The sequence below is a fragment of the Canis lupus genome, chromosome 31 (assembly GCF_011100685.1).
Source record: "Canis lupus familiaris isolate Mischka breed German Shepherd chromosome 31, alternate assembly UU_Cfam_GSD_1.0, whole genome shotgun sequence".
Taxonomy (NCBI): domain Eukaryota; kingdom Metazoa; phylum Chordata; class Mammalia; order Carnivora; family Canidae; genus Canis; species Canis lupus.
The window spans coordinates 39,394,121-39,407,932 of record NC_049252.1 but is presented as its reverse complement, the minus strand read 5'-3'; the positions used below and the strand labels follow the sequence as shown (position 1 = coordinate 39,407,932).

Genomic DNA, 13,812 nt, shown 5'->3' with positions numbered 1-13,812 from the left:
TGCAGGGAGCCTGACATGGGACTCGATCCCGGGTCTCCAGGTTCACACCCCGAGCCGAAGGTGGTGCTAAACCGCTGGGCCACCGGGGCTGCCCAAAAATACCTAGAAGTAAAACAAAACAAAACCAAACCCCATCTTTCTTTTGTTAAAACTATATAAGAATTAGTGAGAAAACACAACGTTATGCATAAAAACAAATATGAGAAGACCAAAGCTATAATTAGAGGACAATACATAGCCTTAGATGCTTTATGTGGTAAGAGAGGAAACCAGCATAACAAACTAGGCACATAGTTGAAAAGCTAGGGACAGAAATAAATTAACAAAATGAATCTCAGGAAAATAAGAGAAAGAAAAGAATAAGAAATAAACCAATTGATTAAAAAAAACACAACAGTAGAGTTATAAATATATCTAAGAGCTGGTTCTTTGAAAAGGCCAATAAAGTAGAAAAATCTAATCAAAAATAAAAGTGATGAAGCATAAATATAGTAATACACAAATTTAGGAATGAGCAAGGTGACAGAATGATAGGTGAAAAAGGTTTTTAAGAGCACGGCAAGTGCAGCTCTAAGCTAATGAATGTGAAAGACCACGTTCTGGGAACGTCTTGAGAAGAGGTGAGGAATGGACTGGACTCTGCCCTGCAGGGCTGGAAACACCGGCAGGAGGTTACGCCCCGAGGCTCTGGCCCACAGGGATTTGGGTGAGTTCTTTTGCAGCTTCAGGGACAAATAGTCTCTGCCAGTTGGCCTGTTTCAAAACACAGAAAGATAAGCTTTTCAATTTTTTGTTAAACTTGGAAAAACCTGAGACCGAGACGTGATAAAAGAAATACCTAAAAGGAACTCTGTGGACTAATTTCACTTTTGAATACAGTTGCAAAATTCCTAACAGAGGTTAGAGAATAAAATCCATTAGCATACCAAAGATGACTGCCCCCAAACTGGGTGAAGTCAGTTTAGACACACAATGATGCAACACTACAAAGTACGGTAACAAAAGGCACATTAACATAAAGAGAATCATGTAACTGCTTTAAGGGAGCCCTGAAACATCCATTGCTGATGGAAAAAAATTACAAGAAAATATATAGAAAAAGCTATAGATTATCTTCCACCAGCAACAACCAATTAAGAAACTTAATGGACAGAGTATTTACCCTAGCAACGAAGACGACATAAAGCTAAGGAGTAAACTTAAGAATCAAAGAAAGGGCAAGACTTATTAAAAAAAATCTCAAAAATTTTCTGGGCAGCCCCGGTGGCGCAGCAGTTTAGGGCCCCCTGCAGCCCGGGGTTTGATCCTGGGGACCCTGGAGTGAGTCCCATGTCGGGCGCCCTGCACGGAGCCTGCTTCTCCCTCTGCCTGTGCCTCTGCCCCTCTCTCTCTGTGTGTCTCTATGAATAAATAAATAAAATCTTAAAAAAAATTTTTTTTCTAAGGAACACTTTGGAGACACAAACATTATTTCTGCATGAGAAACACGATATTGAAGAATATGAGTTATTTCTAGCTCAGTCTATAATTGAATGTAATTTTGACTAGAATCTCCAAGACATAGTTTTGCTTGTACGTGTTGACAGAATGACTCAAAGGCAGAATAAATAAGAGTAGCTGAGAAAGACCAGGGATAAGGGGTGATGAAGGAACTTGTGTTTTCAAGGGCAAATGATACCACGAAATCATAGTAACAAGGCCTCTGTGGGTTGTGGTGGGACAGGCCGTCGGGTCCCCCAGAACCGAGGAGGTAAGACGTGGCCCTTCAGAGCAGGGAAGGGGTCCTGGGATGGGGGCTCTCCATGTGGCTGAACAGAGGAGTAATCTCACCTACACCCACATAAATTCCAGAATTCCAAAGGTCTTTGAAATATAGGAAAGATGAAGTGATGAGGAAACATCTACGGTTACTGTGTGTCAGATGCCAGCTACGTCCTGTAAGGCCTACACCACCCAGGGCATTGGTCCTCTTCCAACTCCCACCTCACCCAGGAGGACACTGAGACCCGGCGTAGGTAGCTTGCTCAGGGCACTCAGCTAACAGCCAGGCAGCATGGCTCAGGCCCACACTTTTTTTTTTTTTTTAAGATTTTTTTTATTTATTTGGGAGAGAGAGAGTGAGTGTGTGTGTGAGCACAAGTGGAGGGAGGGGCAAAGGGAGAAGCAGACTCCCCGCTGAGCAGGAAGCCTGATTCGGGGCTCAATCCCAGGACTGTGACCTGAGCCAAAACCAAAAGTCAGATCCTCAACTGACCGTGCCCCCGTGGGTGCCCACCAGCTTCACTTCAACATTAGACACTCTGCTCCTGTACAGGTTCCATCCTCATCTTTTAGTTACTACTGTCACAAAACTACATTTTTATACTTTGTGTGTTCAAAGCATAACCAAATATTATTATTTTTTAAAAAGATTTATTTATTTATTTATGATAGACAGAGAGAGAGAGAGAGAGGCAGAGACACAGGAGGAGGGAGAAGCAGGCTCCATGCCAGGAGCCTGATGTGGGACTCGATCCTGGGACTCCAGGATCGCGCCCTGGGCCAAAGGCAGGTGCTAAACCGGCTGAGCCACCCAGGGATCCCCCCAAATATTAGTTTTAATGCATTAGTTTCTGTGGAATCACATACCCTTACCATGATAAATTAGCTTTTATGATTGCTCATGTGTTGATCTTGACTGAGACCTTCAGGTTACTGTCTAGCGTCCTTTCATTTCCCCCTGCAGGACCCCCTTCAGCACTTCTTGTAGGTCAGGTCTGGTGGTCGGTCACAAACTCCCACAGCTTCTGTTTATCTGGGAGTGTTTTAATTTTACCATTGCTTTTGGTGGGCAGTTTTGCTAGATATACAATTTTGGGGTGATAGGATTTTTCTTTTAGCACCTTGAATACTATCAGGCAAGTCTACCAAGTTTCTGATGAGAAATCTGCTGATAATCTTATTGATGATCCTGTGGATATCATGAATCACATCTTGTTATCTGATTTCAAAACTTTTTCTTTGTCTTGGTTTTTTGATAGTTTGAGGATGATGTGTCTCACTGAGTCCCTTTGAATGTATCTACTTGGAGTTCATTGAGCTTCTTGGATCTTATGTTCATGTCTTCATCAAACTGGGAAGTTTTGAGTAATTATTTCTTCAGATACTTTCTCTGTTGCCACCTCTCCCTCTTCTCCCATACGACATGTGGGTCCTTTAGGCTCTTCTCACTTTTCTTTAATCTTTTTTCTATCTGTTCCTCAGGCTCAACAATCTGTATTGTCCTATCTCCAACTTTGCTTGTTGTTTCTTCTTTCTGCACAAATCTGCCTTTGAATTCTTCTAATGAAGACTTCATTTTGGTTATTATATTTTTCAGCTCCATTATTTCTTTTTGAATTCTACCATAGGTTTCTCTTTATTGATATTTCCATTTTATTCAGACATTTTCTTGACTATTTTAATGCTTTCCTTTAATTTTTTGAGCATCTTTAAGATGGTTGTGTTCAGGTCTGTGGCTACTAGGTCCACCATCGGGTCTTCTTTTAGGAAGTTTCTCTTGGTTTAGGGTCTTTTTCCCTCCATTGAATGGCCATACTTTCATTTCTTTGTGCTTTTTGATTCTTTTGTTGAAAACTGGACATTCAGATCTAATAATGTGGTATGTCTGGAAATCAGATTCTTCTCCAGGGCTTGCTGTTTGTTTATTTAGTTATTTTATTGTTGTAGGCTGTCTCTGTGCCAAGGATGAGCCTGAAGTCTAAGTATAAGGTATTCTCAGGTGTTTCCTGAGCATACGACTTCCTCAAACATGTGCAATGCCTGTCAAATTTCCCCTGTATATGCAATTGCATTAGAATGTCCTAGTCTTCAATGTCTGGCTGGAAAGGAAAGGAAAGGAAAGGAAAGGAAAGGAAAGGAAAGGAAAGGAAAGGAAGAAGGAAAAAAGTGAATAGGGAAAAAAGTGCCAACACTTTAAATGTCCTGGAAGTAAATTCTGCTAGAGGAGGAAGGGAAGGACTTGCAGTAATGGGAGAAGGTGAAACATGGGTTCAAGAAAAAAATATCATAGAAAGTATTTCCTCTGATCACAATAGGATGATATTAGAAGTCAATAACAGAAGGAAAACCAGAAAAATTCACAAAACTGTGGGAATTAAACAACTCACTTTTAAACAACTAGTAGATCAAAGAATAAATCAGAAGGGAAATATGAAAATACTCAGGGGCCAATAAAAATGAAAACAAAACACACCAGGATGTATGGAAAAGAGTGAAAGCAATGCTTAGGAAGAAATTTGCAACTATACATGTTTTCATATAAAAACAAGAAAGAGGTCAGGGGCTCTAGGGTGGCTCAGTCAGTGGGAGTCTGACACCTGATTTCAGCTCAGGTCATGACCTCAGAGTTGTGAGATAGAGCCCCGAGTTCCCTCCCCCTGCTCATGCACTGGTGCAGGATGCACATTTTCTCTCTCTCTCAAATAAACAAATTTTAATTTTTTTAAATTAAGAAAAAAAACCACAACAACAAAGAGGAGCTCAAGTCAATAACCCAACTGCAAAGCTTAAGGAACTGGATGAAGAAGAACAAATGAAACCCAAAGGAGAATGAAGGAAATAATACAGGGTAGAGCAGAGTTACATGAGATAGATGACAGAAAAACAATAGAGAAAACAATGAAACCAAAAACTGGTTTTTCAAAAAGATCAACAATATTGACAAAACTTAGATGAACTAAGAAAAAAAAGAAGACTGAAATCACTAAAATCAGAAATTACCACAGGCACATTACTATTGATTCCACAGAGGAGAGGAAATGGAAAGGATTATAAGAGAGAACCATAAACAACTGTACACCAACAAGCTAGATAACCCAGGTGAAAGGGAACAAATTCCTAGAAACACAAAACCTCCAAACCACGAAGGAATAGAAATTCTGAACAGATCTATAACGAGCAAGGAGATTGAATCAGTAACAGAAAATCTTCTGACAAAAACAAACAAACAAACAAACCCCCTAAATCTGATGGCTTTACTTGTGAATTCTACCAAACATTCCAAAAACTAACATCAAAACTTCTCAAACTTTTTAAAACAAGTTGAAGAGAAGGTAATACTCCATTACTCGTTCTATGATGTCAGCATTACCCTGATACCAAAGTCAGACAAAGACACTATAAGAAAAGAAACTACAGACTAATATTTCTATTGAACAATGACACAAAAATCTTCAACAAAATATTAGCAAACAGAATTCAATAGGATAGTAAAAGGATTAAACACCATGAGTAAGTGGCAAAGATGATGCAACATACGAAAATCAATCAATGTAATATAACCCACGTGATCATCTCAATGCAGAAAAATCTTTTGATAAAATTTGACAACCTTTCATAATAAAAACCCAAAACTAGGAATAGAAATAACCCATCACAATATAATAAATATAATTTTCATATATGAAAATTCCACAGCAAACATCATACTCAATGGTGAGAGACTGAAGGTGTTTCTTCTAAGATCAGGAACAAAGCAAAGATGCCTACTTTCACCCCTTTATTCAACACGGTATTGGAAGTCCTAGCCAGAACAATTAGGCAATAAAAAGACATAAGAGGCACTCAAACATGAAAAGAAGAAGTAAATTATCACTGTTCACAGATGATACTATCTTATATGTAGAAAACCCTAAAGATTCCACAATAGGAGCTGTTAGAGTAAACGAACTGAGCAAAGTAGTAGAATAAAAGTCAACACACAAATATCCATTGCATTTCTATATACTAACAATGAACAACGCAAAGCAATTCCATTACATCAGCATTAGAAGAGTGAAATATTTAGGAATTACCTTTACCAAGGAGGTAAAAGACTTATTCACTGAAAACTATAAAACCTTTTTGAGAAGAATTAGAGAAGATATAAACAAATGGAAAGATAGTCCATGTTCATGGATTGGAAGACAATATTAGCACGTCAATGCCACTCAGTGTGATTTACATATTTAATTCAATCCCTATGAAAATCCCGAAGACGATTTTTGCCGAAATAGAAAAAGCCATTCTAAAACTCAGAAGGAAGGTCAAGAGACCCCGAGTAGCATAAACAATTCTTAAAGAGAAGACCAAAGCCGGAGGACTCACACTTCCTGATTTCAAAATGTACTGCAGAGCTATAGTAATGAAAATAGTGTGGTACTAGCGTGAAGACAGACATACAGACCAGGGGAATGGAACAGAGCCTAGAAATAAACTCTTGCATATGCATTCAAGTACTTTTCAACAAAGGAGTCATGATCATTCATTGGCGGAAAGACAGTTTTTTTAAACAAATGATGCGGTGAAAACTGGATATCCACAAGCAGAAGAATGAAGTTGGACCCTTACCTCACACCATACACAAAGATGAACTCAAAGTGGATCCATGATCTAAACGTAAGACCTAAATATAAAGCCTTTAGAAGAAGGGTAAGGTGAAATACTCACAACATTGCAGAGGACAATGATTTAATGGACATGACACCAAAAGCACAAGCAACTAAAGAAAAAATGGGCAAATTGAACTTTATGATAAACAAAACATCTTGTGTACGAACAGACACTATCCACAGAGTCAAAAGGCAGCCCTACAGAATGGGAGAAGGTCTCTGCAAATGACAGATGTGATCGGGGATTAGAATCTGGGCTATATAGAGAACTGCTGGAACTCAACAACAAAAACTTGGTTCAAAAATGGACAAAGGACTTAAGCGGACCTTTCTCTACAGAAGACATATAAATGGCCAATGGACACCTAAAAAGATGCTCAGCATCACTAATTATTAGAGAAATACTAATAAAAAATTATAAGGATATCACCTAACATTCATTATTAGGATGGCTAATATTTAGAAACTCCAGAAAAGAGCAAGTGTTGGAGGATGTGGAGAATCTGGAAGCGTTGGTGGGAATGTAACATGGTAGGATCTCTGTGGACAACAGTACGGTGGTTCCTCAAAAAATAAGATAAAAATGAAATTACAATATGATCTAGCAATCCCATGTCTGGCTACATACCCCCTTCCCCAATTAAAAGCAGGGTCTCAAAGGGAGATTTGTGCACCCAACTTCATTGTTCACATTAGGGATTTCCACAATAGGTGAAACAGGGAAGAATCCAAGGGTCACTGGCGGATGAATGGAGAACCATAATGTGCACGTCCACTCAATGGCATATTACTCAGCCTTAAGGAGAAAGGACATTCTGACACCCGCCACAACATGGGTGGGCCTTGAGGACATTATGCTCAGTGAAATATGCCAGTGACAAAAGGACAAATGCTGTATGATTCTAGTTATATGAGATACTTAGAATATCTAAAAAACTCATAGGGATAGAAGGTAGAGTGAGGCTGCCGGGACCCGGGGCAGAGGGAATGGGGAGTTAGGGTGTAACGGGTATAGAGTTTCAGTTTTTCAAGATGAAAGGCATTTCCGAGATGAATGGAGGTAACAGTAGCACAACAATATGAATGTGCCCAATACCACTAAACTCTACACTTACAAATGGTTAACATAATAAATTTTACATTATGTGTATTTTACCACAATTTTTAAAAACCGGGAAAAAAAAGTTCTTACAGGTTGGGCACGACTGAGCACTTATTAGGAACACGGGGGAGATCATAACCAGGCAAATGGTCAGTAACCAAAACCCACTGATGCACAAAGACCGGGGACGTGCAGACAGGCCAGCAGCACCCCACCCCTCATCTGTGACACGGGCACACGAGGAAGAACACGCGGGACCGAACAGCAGTACCGCCCGCTGTGCAGGACGCCAGCGCCTTCTGACCACCAGGCAGGGAGGCCATGGCCTCTCCCGAGCTTCTGACCCAGAGTCCGCCCTCCCAGCACCAGGGGCCCCTCGCAGCTCGATCCTACCCCCACTTGCTTATTTCAGCATTGCGATGGGCCACAGCAAGGCTGACGGGGGTGGGGGTGGCCTCGGTCACCCGGGAGGGTGTGCAGATAGTCTGTGCAGAGTGCTGCTTTATGATATGGCCATGCCAGCACCCGCCCCTGGGTGCCAGCACCTACCCTGGGGCACCTGCACCCGCCCCTGGGTGCCAGCACCCACCCTGGGGCACCTGCACTCGTCCCTGGGGCACCTGCACCCACCCTGGGGCACCTGCACTCATCCCTAGGGCACCTGCACCCACCCTGGGGCACCTGCACTTGTCCCTGGGGCACCTGCACCTGTCCCTGGGGCACCTGCACCTGTCCCTGGAGCACCTGCACTTGTCCCTGGGGCACCTATGCTCATCCCTGGGGCACCAGCACTCATCCCTAGGGCACCTGCACCCGTCCCTGGGGGTGCCAGCACTCATCCCTGGGGTGGGGGGCTGGGTTCCCCAGGTGCTGTTCCCTGAGCAGCATCCCGTGACCCCTGCTTCCTTGCAGGTGTGCCCCACACCAGGGTCTCCCCCATGCCCTGTGGCTTTGCACAAAGTTCGAGAGATGCCAAAGAAGGGAGCTGCTCATCCCAGCCCTGGCCGCCCCTTCTCTGGCCCGGCCCGGCCCAGGGGCTCGGCTGAAGGCCCCCCGCTGCCACAGCTCGCAGGAGCCCCGGGCCAGCCCTGCTGGCCTGTAGTGCAGGCACTGCCCCGTGCAGGGGCCGGAGCTCCGCCCGACCAGGTGGCCCAGGGTCCCGGGTCCCACCGTCCCTGCACGTTGCCTTCCCTGTGGCCTCCCAACGACACGCCCGACCATGGCCCCAGCCCTGCTGCGGGCTTCGCGGCCTCCTAGCAGCGGGTGGCAGCCTCATGGTGGCGGAAGGGCCCAGCGCCCATCAAGTCCTGAGTCCTGCTGAGGGGACACGCCTGGCCCTTGTGCCCACCCGCCCCGGCATGGCCTGGGAGATGGCGGTCACCGAGGCTGGGGGCTCAGCCACTGCCGGGCCCTGCCCTCCTGCCTCGGGGTGACGAGGCTGGGAATACACCCCAAAGGCCTTTTTTGTTGCCGTTAAACAAACGTAAGATCATCTCTGGGCCCAAACTCCTTTCCTGGCAGAAAAATATGCCCACTGTGTGGTGCGCAGCTTCCCCGGCCTGGGTGACAGACTGCAAGTGGAGCCCCTCTCCTGGGCCCGGGGCGTCCCCGTGGGCGTGGCGGGATGGGCCACGTCGGGCCCGGCGGCTGTTTCTGCGCTGTCGTCAGCCTCAGCGCTCAGCTGTCCAGGGGGAGCCCCCACCCCAGGGCCCCAGGGTGCTGCCGAGCTGAGCGAGGAGTCCCGCCAGGGTGGGTGGCCGAGCCGGGAGGCATCACAGGCTGCCTCGGCCTGGGCTCCTGCTTCACTGCAGAGTCCTGCTGCCCCCTCCTTGTCTCCCTGTGGCTGGGAGGGGGGGGGATGCCCAGGAGGCATGTGCGGCCTCAGAGGGGTGGGGTGCGGCCCTGCTGTTCCCGGGGTGGGGTGGGGGGTGACCGGGAGAGCTCGCTCCGGCCACGGGTGCCCCTTCCAGGAGAACAGCCTCTCTGTGGCCCGAGGGAGGGCCGGTGCCCCTGACACCCTGGGCCCAGCTCCACGGGAAAGCGCTGGGCCTGCCTGCGGGGTGGGTGACCCTGCTCCCCGCCCCCCGAGCGTGGCCTCTGGCTCAGAGCCCCCCCAGGAGCCGGCGGGGTCCCTTGCACATACTGAGCCCCTGGGGTATTTGCTGACCACCGGCCTTGGCCATGGCTGGGTCTCCCCAGCTGTCCCAGCCAGTGCCCCACGGCTGTAGGGTCTGAGCCCGAGCCCAGGGTTATAGGGAGGACACCCCCCCTCCAGAAGGGGCCACAAAGGGAGCAGCGACAGTGAACTTGGCCCTGGAGGCCCCTGAGGACTGCCCATGAGGAGCTGGGACAGAGGCCCTGGACCTGCCCCCCGTGGGGCCCTTGCTGACCGGGGGTAGGGGGTCCCAGCTCTGGGGGGATCCCAGTTCCGGGGTGAGTCCCAGCTCTGGCGGGGGTCCCAGCTTCACGGGGGGGGGGGGGGGGGGGGGGGGGTGTCCCAGTTCCGGGGGGGAGGTCCCAGCTCCACGGGGGGTTTCCCAGCTCCAGGGCAAGGGGTCCCAGCTCCGCGGAGGTCTCAGCTCCAGGGGGGAGTCCCAGCTCGGCAGGGGGGGGGGGGGGGGGGGGGGGGAGGTCCCAGCTCCGGGGGGATGTCCCAGCCCCGGGGGGGGGGGTCCCAGCTCTGGGAGGTCCCAGCTCCGGGGGGTGTCCCAGCTCCGGGGTGGGTCCCAGCTCGGGGGGAGGGGGTCCCAGCTCTGGGAGGTCCCAGCTCCAGGGGAGGGGGTCGCAGCTCTGGGAGGTCCCAGCTCCAGGGGGGAGTCCCAGCTCCCGGGGGGGGGGGGGGGCCTAGCTCCGGGGGGGGGGGGGTCGCAGCTCTGGGAGGTCCCAGCTCCAGGGGAGGGGGTCGCAGCTCTGGGAGGCTGGGAGGTCCCAGCTCCAGGGGGGAGTCCCAGCTCCCGGGGGGGGGGGGTCCCAGCTCCGGGGCGGGAGTCGCAGCTCTGGGAGGTCCCAGCTCCGGGGGGGGCGTCCCAGCTCCGGGGGGAGTCCCAGCTCCCGGGGTGGGGGGGGTCCCAGCTCCGGGGATATCCCAGCTCCGGGGGTGTCCCAGCTCCGGGGGGGGTCCCAGCTCCGGGGGGAGGAGGTCCCTGCTCGGGGGTCGGGGCGGGCGGCGAGCGCTTACCTGACCTCGGAGCGGCCGGTGGGCTCCGCGGAGCTCGGAGCTGGGTCGAGCGCTGGGCGGAGGGAGGGGCCGCGGGGCCGCCCACTTTATACCTCCCGCCCGGCCGCGCCCCGACGGCCCCGGCTCTGCGGACGGCGGGAGGCGCTGCGGCCCCGCGGATGGCGCGGAGGGGGCGGGGGCGGCGGGAGCCCGGGAATGCAGGGGGGAGGGGGAGGGAGGGGGGAGGGGGAGGGGCGGCGCGGGGCCCGGGGCGGGGGTGCGATGCCGCGTCCCCTCGGGTGTCACCGCCCAGCGGGTCCGCAGCGCCCTCCGCGGCTCAGGGCCCCCCTGGACCGCACCCGCCGCCCCACCTGGGGTCCCGCCCCCCCCCGCCCCCCCCCCTCCCCGCCGCCCCTGCTCCTGCCCCTGCTCCGTCCCCAGGGCCCGGGCCTAGGTGCGGAACCCTGCCCTGCACCCGGACAGCCCCGCGGTGCCGGGACTCCCCCTGCGCCCCCCTGTGTCCCCTGCGCCCCCTGTGCCCCTTCTGCGCCCCCCTGTGCCCCCAGCACCCCCCAGCACCCCCCTGCGCCCCCACAACATCCCCCTGTGCCCCCTCAGTGACCCCAGCGCCCCCCCTGCGCCCCCCCAGCACCCCCCAGCGCCCCTGGCTCCATCCTGCTCTGCGATGCTCCCACCACCCTGGGCAGACTGTCCCCCGAGGCTGAGGGGCAGGCTGGGAGAGGGCGGGGGCAACAGGCCCAGCCTGGGGTGGTGTGGGGCCAGGGGTGCAGGGAGGTGCCCCTCTTGGCAGGGACTCCACAGGTGGGCCTGGGGCTGGGCCCTGAGGCCACTGCAGGGCCCCTGTCTGAGCAGGAGTTGGGGGTGGGGGGCCCAGGGTCAGGCGGGGCTGGGCAGGGGTCCCAGGGCTCTGGGACAGCAGGGAGGTGCAGCCCCCTTATGAGGAGCAGTTCTGTGAGTCTCTGACTTAGTGCCCCCCGCAGGCCCCCCAGGAGAGAGTTCCCAAGCCTGTTGGTCACCCGGGTGCCCCCGTGCTGCCCTCCCTGCCCGCAGGCCGGCTGGTCTTCCCACTTCCCGTCTGTACCCTCACTGAGCACCCAGGGCCCACCACCAGCCAGGCTATGAGGCAGCTGGGGGTGGGGGTCTAGGGGGGCATCTTTGTGTTTCAGGGAGCCCAGTCATGGACCCCGGCTGTTCCAGGAGGGACAGGCCACCCCTGCTCCGGTGTCCCGAGGGCCTGCAAGTAGTGCCCTGGCCCCAGCAAGTGGCCGCCCAGCTGCCCCTGGGTCCCAGAGCCCCCTCCGTGCCCCCACTGCCGTCCACCCCCCGCCCCGGGCAGTACTGCCCACTCCTTTCTTCCCCCACGGTGCCCTTCCGTGTGCAGTGGGTCCCCCGAGCCAAGGACACAGAGGAGGGTGTGCGTGCGTGTCCGTGTGTACTCGATGCCGCAGCGAGTATGGACTCTTCCCCCGGAGACCTGCCAGGTCGACAGGCGACTGGATTCAGACCCAGAGTGTCACCAGGGCCTCCCCGTTGGAGGGGGCTCTACGAGGCCGGGTAATAAAAGGGATCGGCTGAAGCGTTGGTGACAGGGGCGCCCTAGACCACCCAGTGCCCGTTTCCCTGGCCCCCAGGTGCTGTCCTAACTCCTGTGCTTGGCCATTGGAGTGCCCAGGTTCCGGCCTGCGTGGGTGTGGGCGTGGTGGGGGGGAGCCCAGGGGGCTGTGACGCTGCCCCCTCCGCGGCCCAGATGGCCACACACCATACTGCCTCCCTGAAGCTTGAGGCCTGGAGGATGCGGGGCGGGGGCGCCCAGAGACCCGAGAGCCCAGGCCCTGGAGGGTGTGCAGAGCGCTGGGGCTCCTCCTCTGCTGCCGGCACCTGGGATTCTGGTTACCGCAGGGTAGTGGGGCCTGGGCCCCCCAGCAGGACACCACACGGACGGCGGGGTGGGCCGAGGCTCGTGTGCTGGACGCCTGGCCGCACGTGCACCCGGGAGCGGGAGCCGAGCCCTGCGAGAGCCCAGACTCCGTGCTCCGGGGAAGCTCTTGGGGACCTGGTGCTCAAGGGCATGCGGGGAAAGTCCCCTGGGATTGACTGGACGGCAGATGGCCGCAGGTTGTATCCCCTACGCAGGCCTGGTAGGACTTTGGGGTTCTGACGGCAATTCCACGCTTAGAAGTACTGCTCTGTCCCCCTCTGTCTATGCAGCAGGCCCAAGCTGGGTGCAGGCAGCCCTGCTGGGACCAAGAGGTTCTGGAAGTTTCCGTGAGGGAAAAGGCACCCTGTGGAGGGCCCTTCGGGCCTGGCTGGGACACTGCCTCATTCTGTGCAGGGTCCGTCCCCGTTCGCCGCTCCAGGCGGTACCGACGGCTTCATGGGACAGCAGCCTGACGCCTCCCAAGGAGTGTGTCGTGTGCCAGACGCTGCGGATGCAGCTCCAGAAGCCCCCGTCGCCGTCAGCTGTGGAGGGAGAGGCCTGGGAGCTGAAGACACCTTCCCCAGGCGACCCCTGCTGCGGCGGGCAGGCCCCGGGGTGGGGGCCCGTGTCCTCCCGTCTGCGGGGCGACCCCGCACACAGCCCGCCAGTCCTGGTGCCGCCGTGGCCTCCGGTTCCGTCGGACTCACCAGCTGAGGCCCCGCCAGGTGCCCTCCGGGCTCGGGCAGCGGGCAGGGGCCCCCCGCGGGACGACAGGGCCGCCCAGCCGTGGCTGGCTCTGGGCCTCCGGGTGGTCGGCTGGTCGGCCGCGGGTCTGTTGCCCTTGATCTGCTGGCGCCCCGGAGCCGCTGGCGGCCGGTCCTCTGGCTCCTCATCGGGCCCGGACCCTCCCCTGGAGAGCTAGGCCCCCCTCCCCGCGTGTCCCCCCTCGGTGTTGGTGCTGCCCCCCGCCCCGCGTGTCCCCTGGGGCCCGTCTCGGTGGTGCTGCAGCCATGGGGGGGCCTCCAGGGGCCGGAGGTCAGAGGTGGGGGGGGCGTGCCCAGGCCACCTTCCCTGGCCAGGCGTCCCCAGGCTTCGCCCCGCTGCTGTCCCGGCCCAGGCCCACAGAGGTTGGTGTGGACGCTCCCTGCAGCCTGGGGGCTCCTCGGTCCCGTGTCCAGGGATGAAGCCCAGCCAAGGTCATGAG

General features: G+C 53.8%; 1 protein-coding gene across 2 annotated transcripts in view; it reads right to left on the bottom strand.

Moving 5' to 3' along the window:
• Positions 1-10,823, bottom strand: part of COL6A2 (collagen type VI alpha 2 chain) — a 32,574-nt gene extending 21,751 nt beyond the window's left edge. For both annotated transcript variants that reach the window (XM_038581693.1, XM_038581694.1), the window contains exon 1: positions 10,691-10,823. The gene's annotated coding sequence lies outside the window, so the exon portion shown is untranslated. The remainder of the gene's footprint in view (positions 1-10,690) is intronic.
• Positions 10,824-13,812: the final 2,989 nt, after the last annotated feature.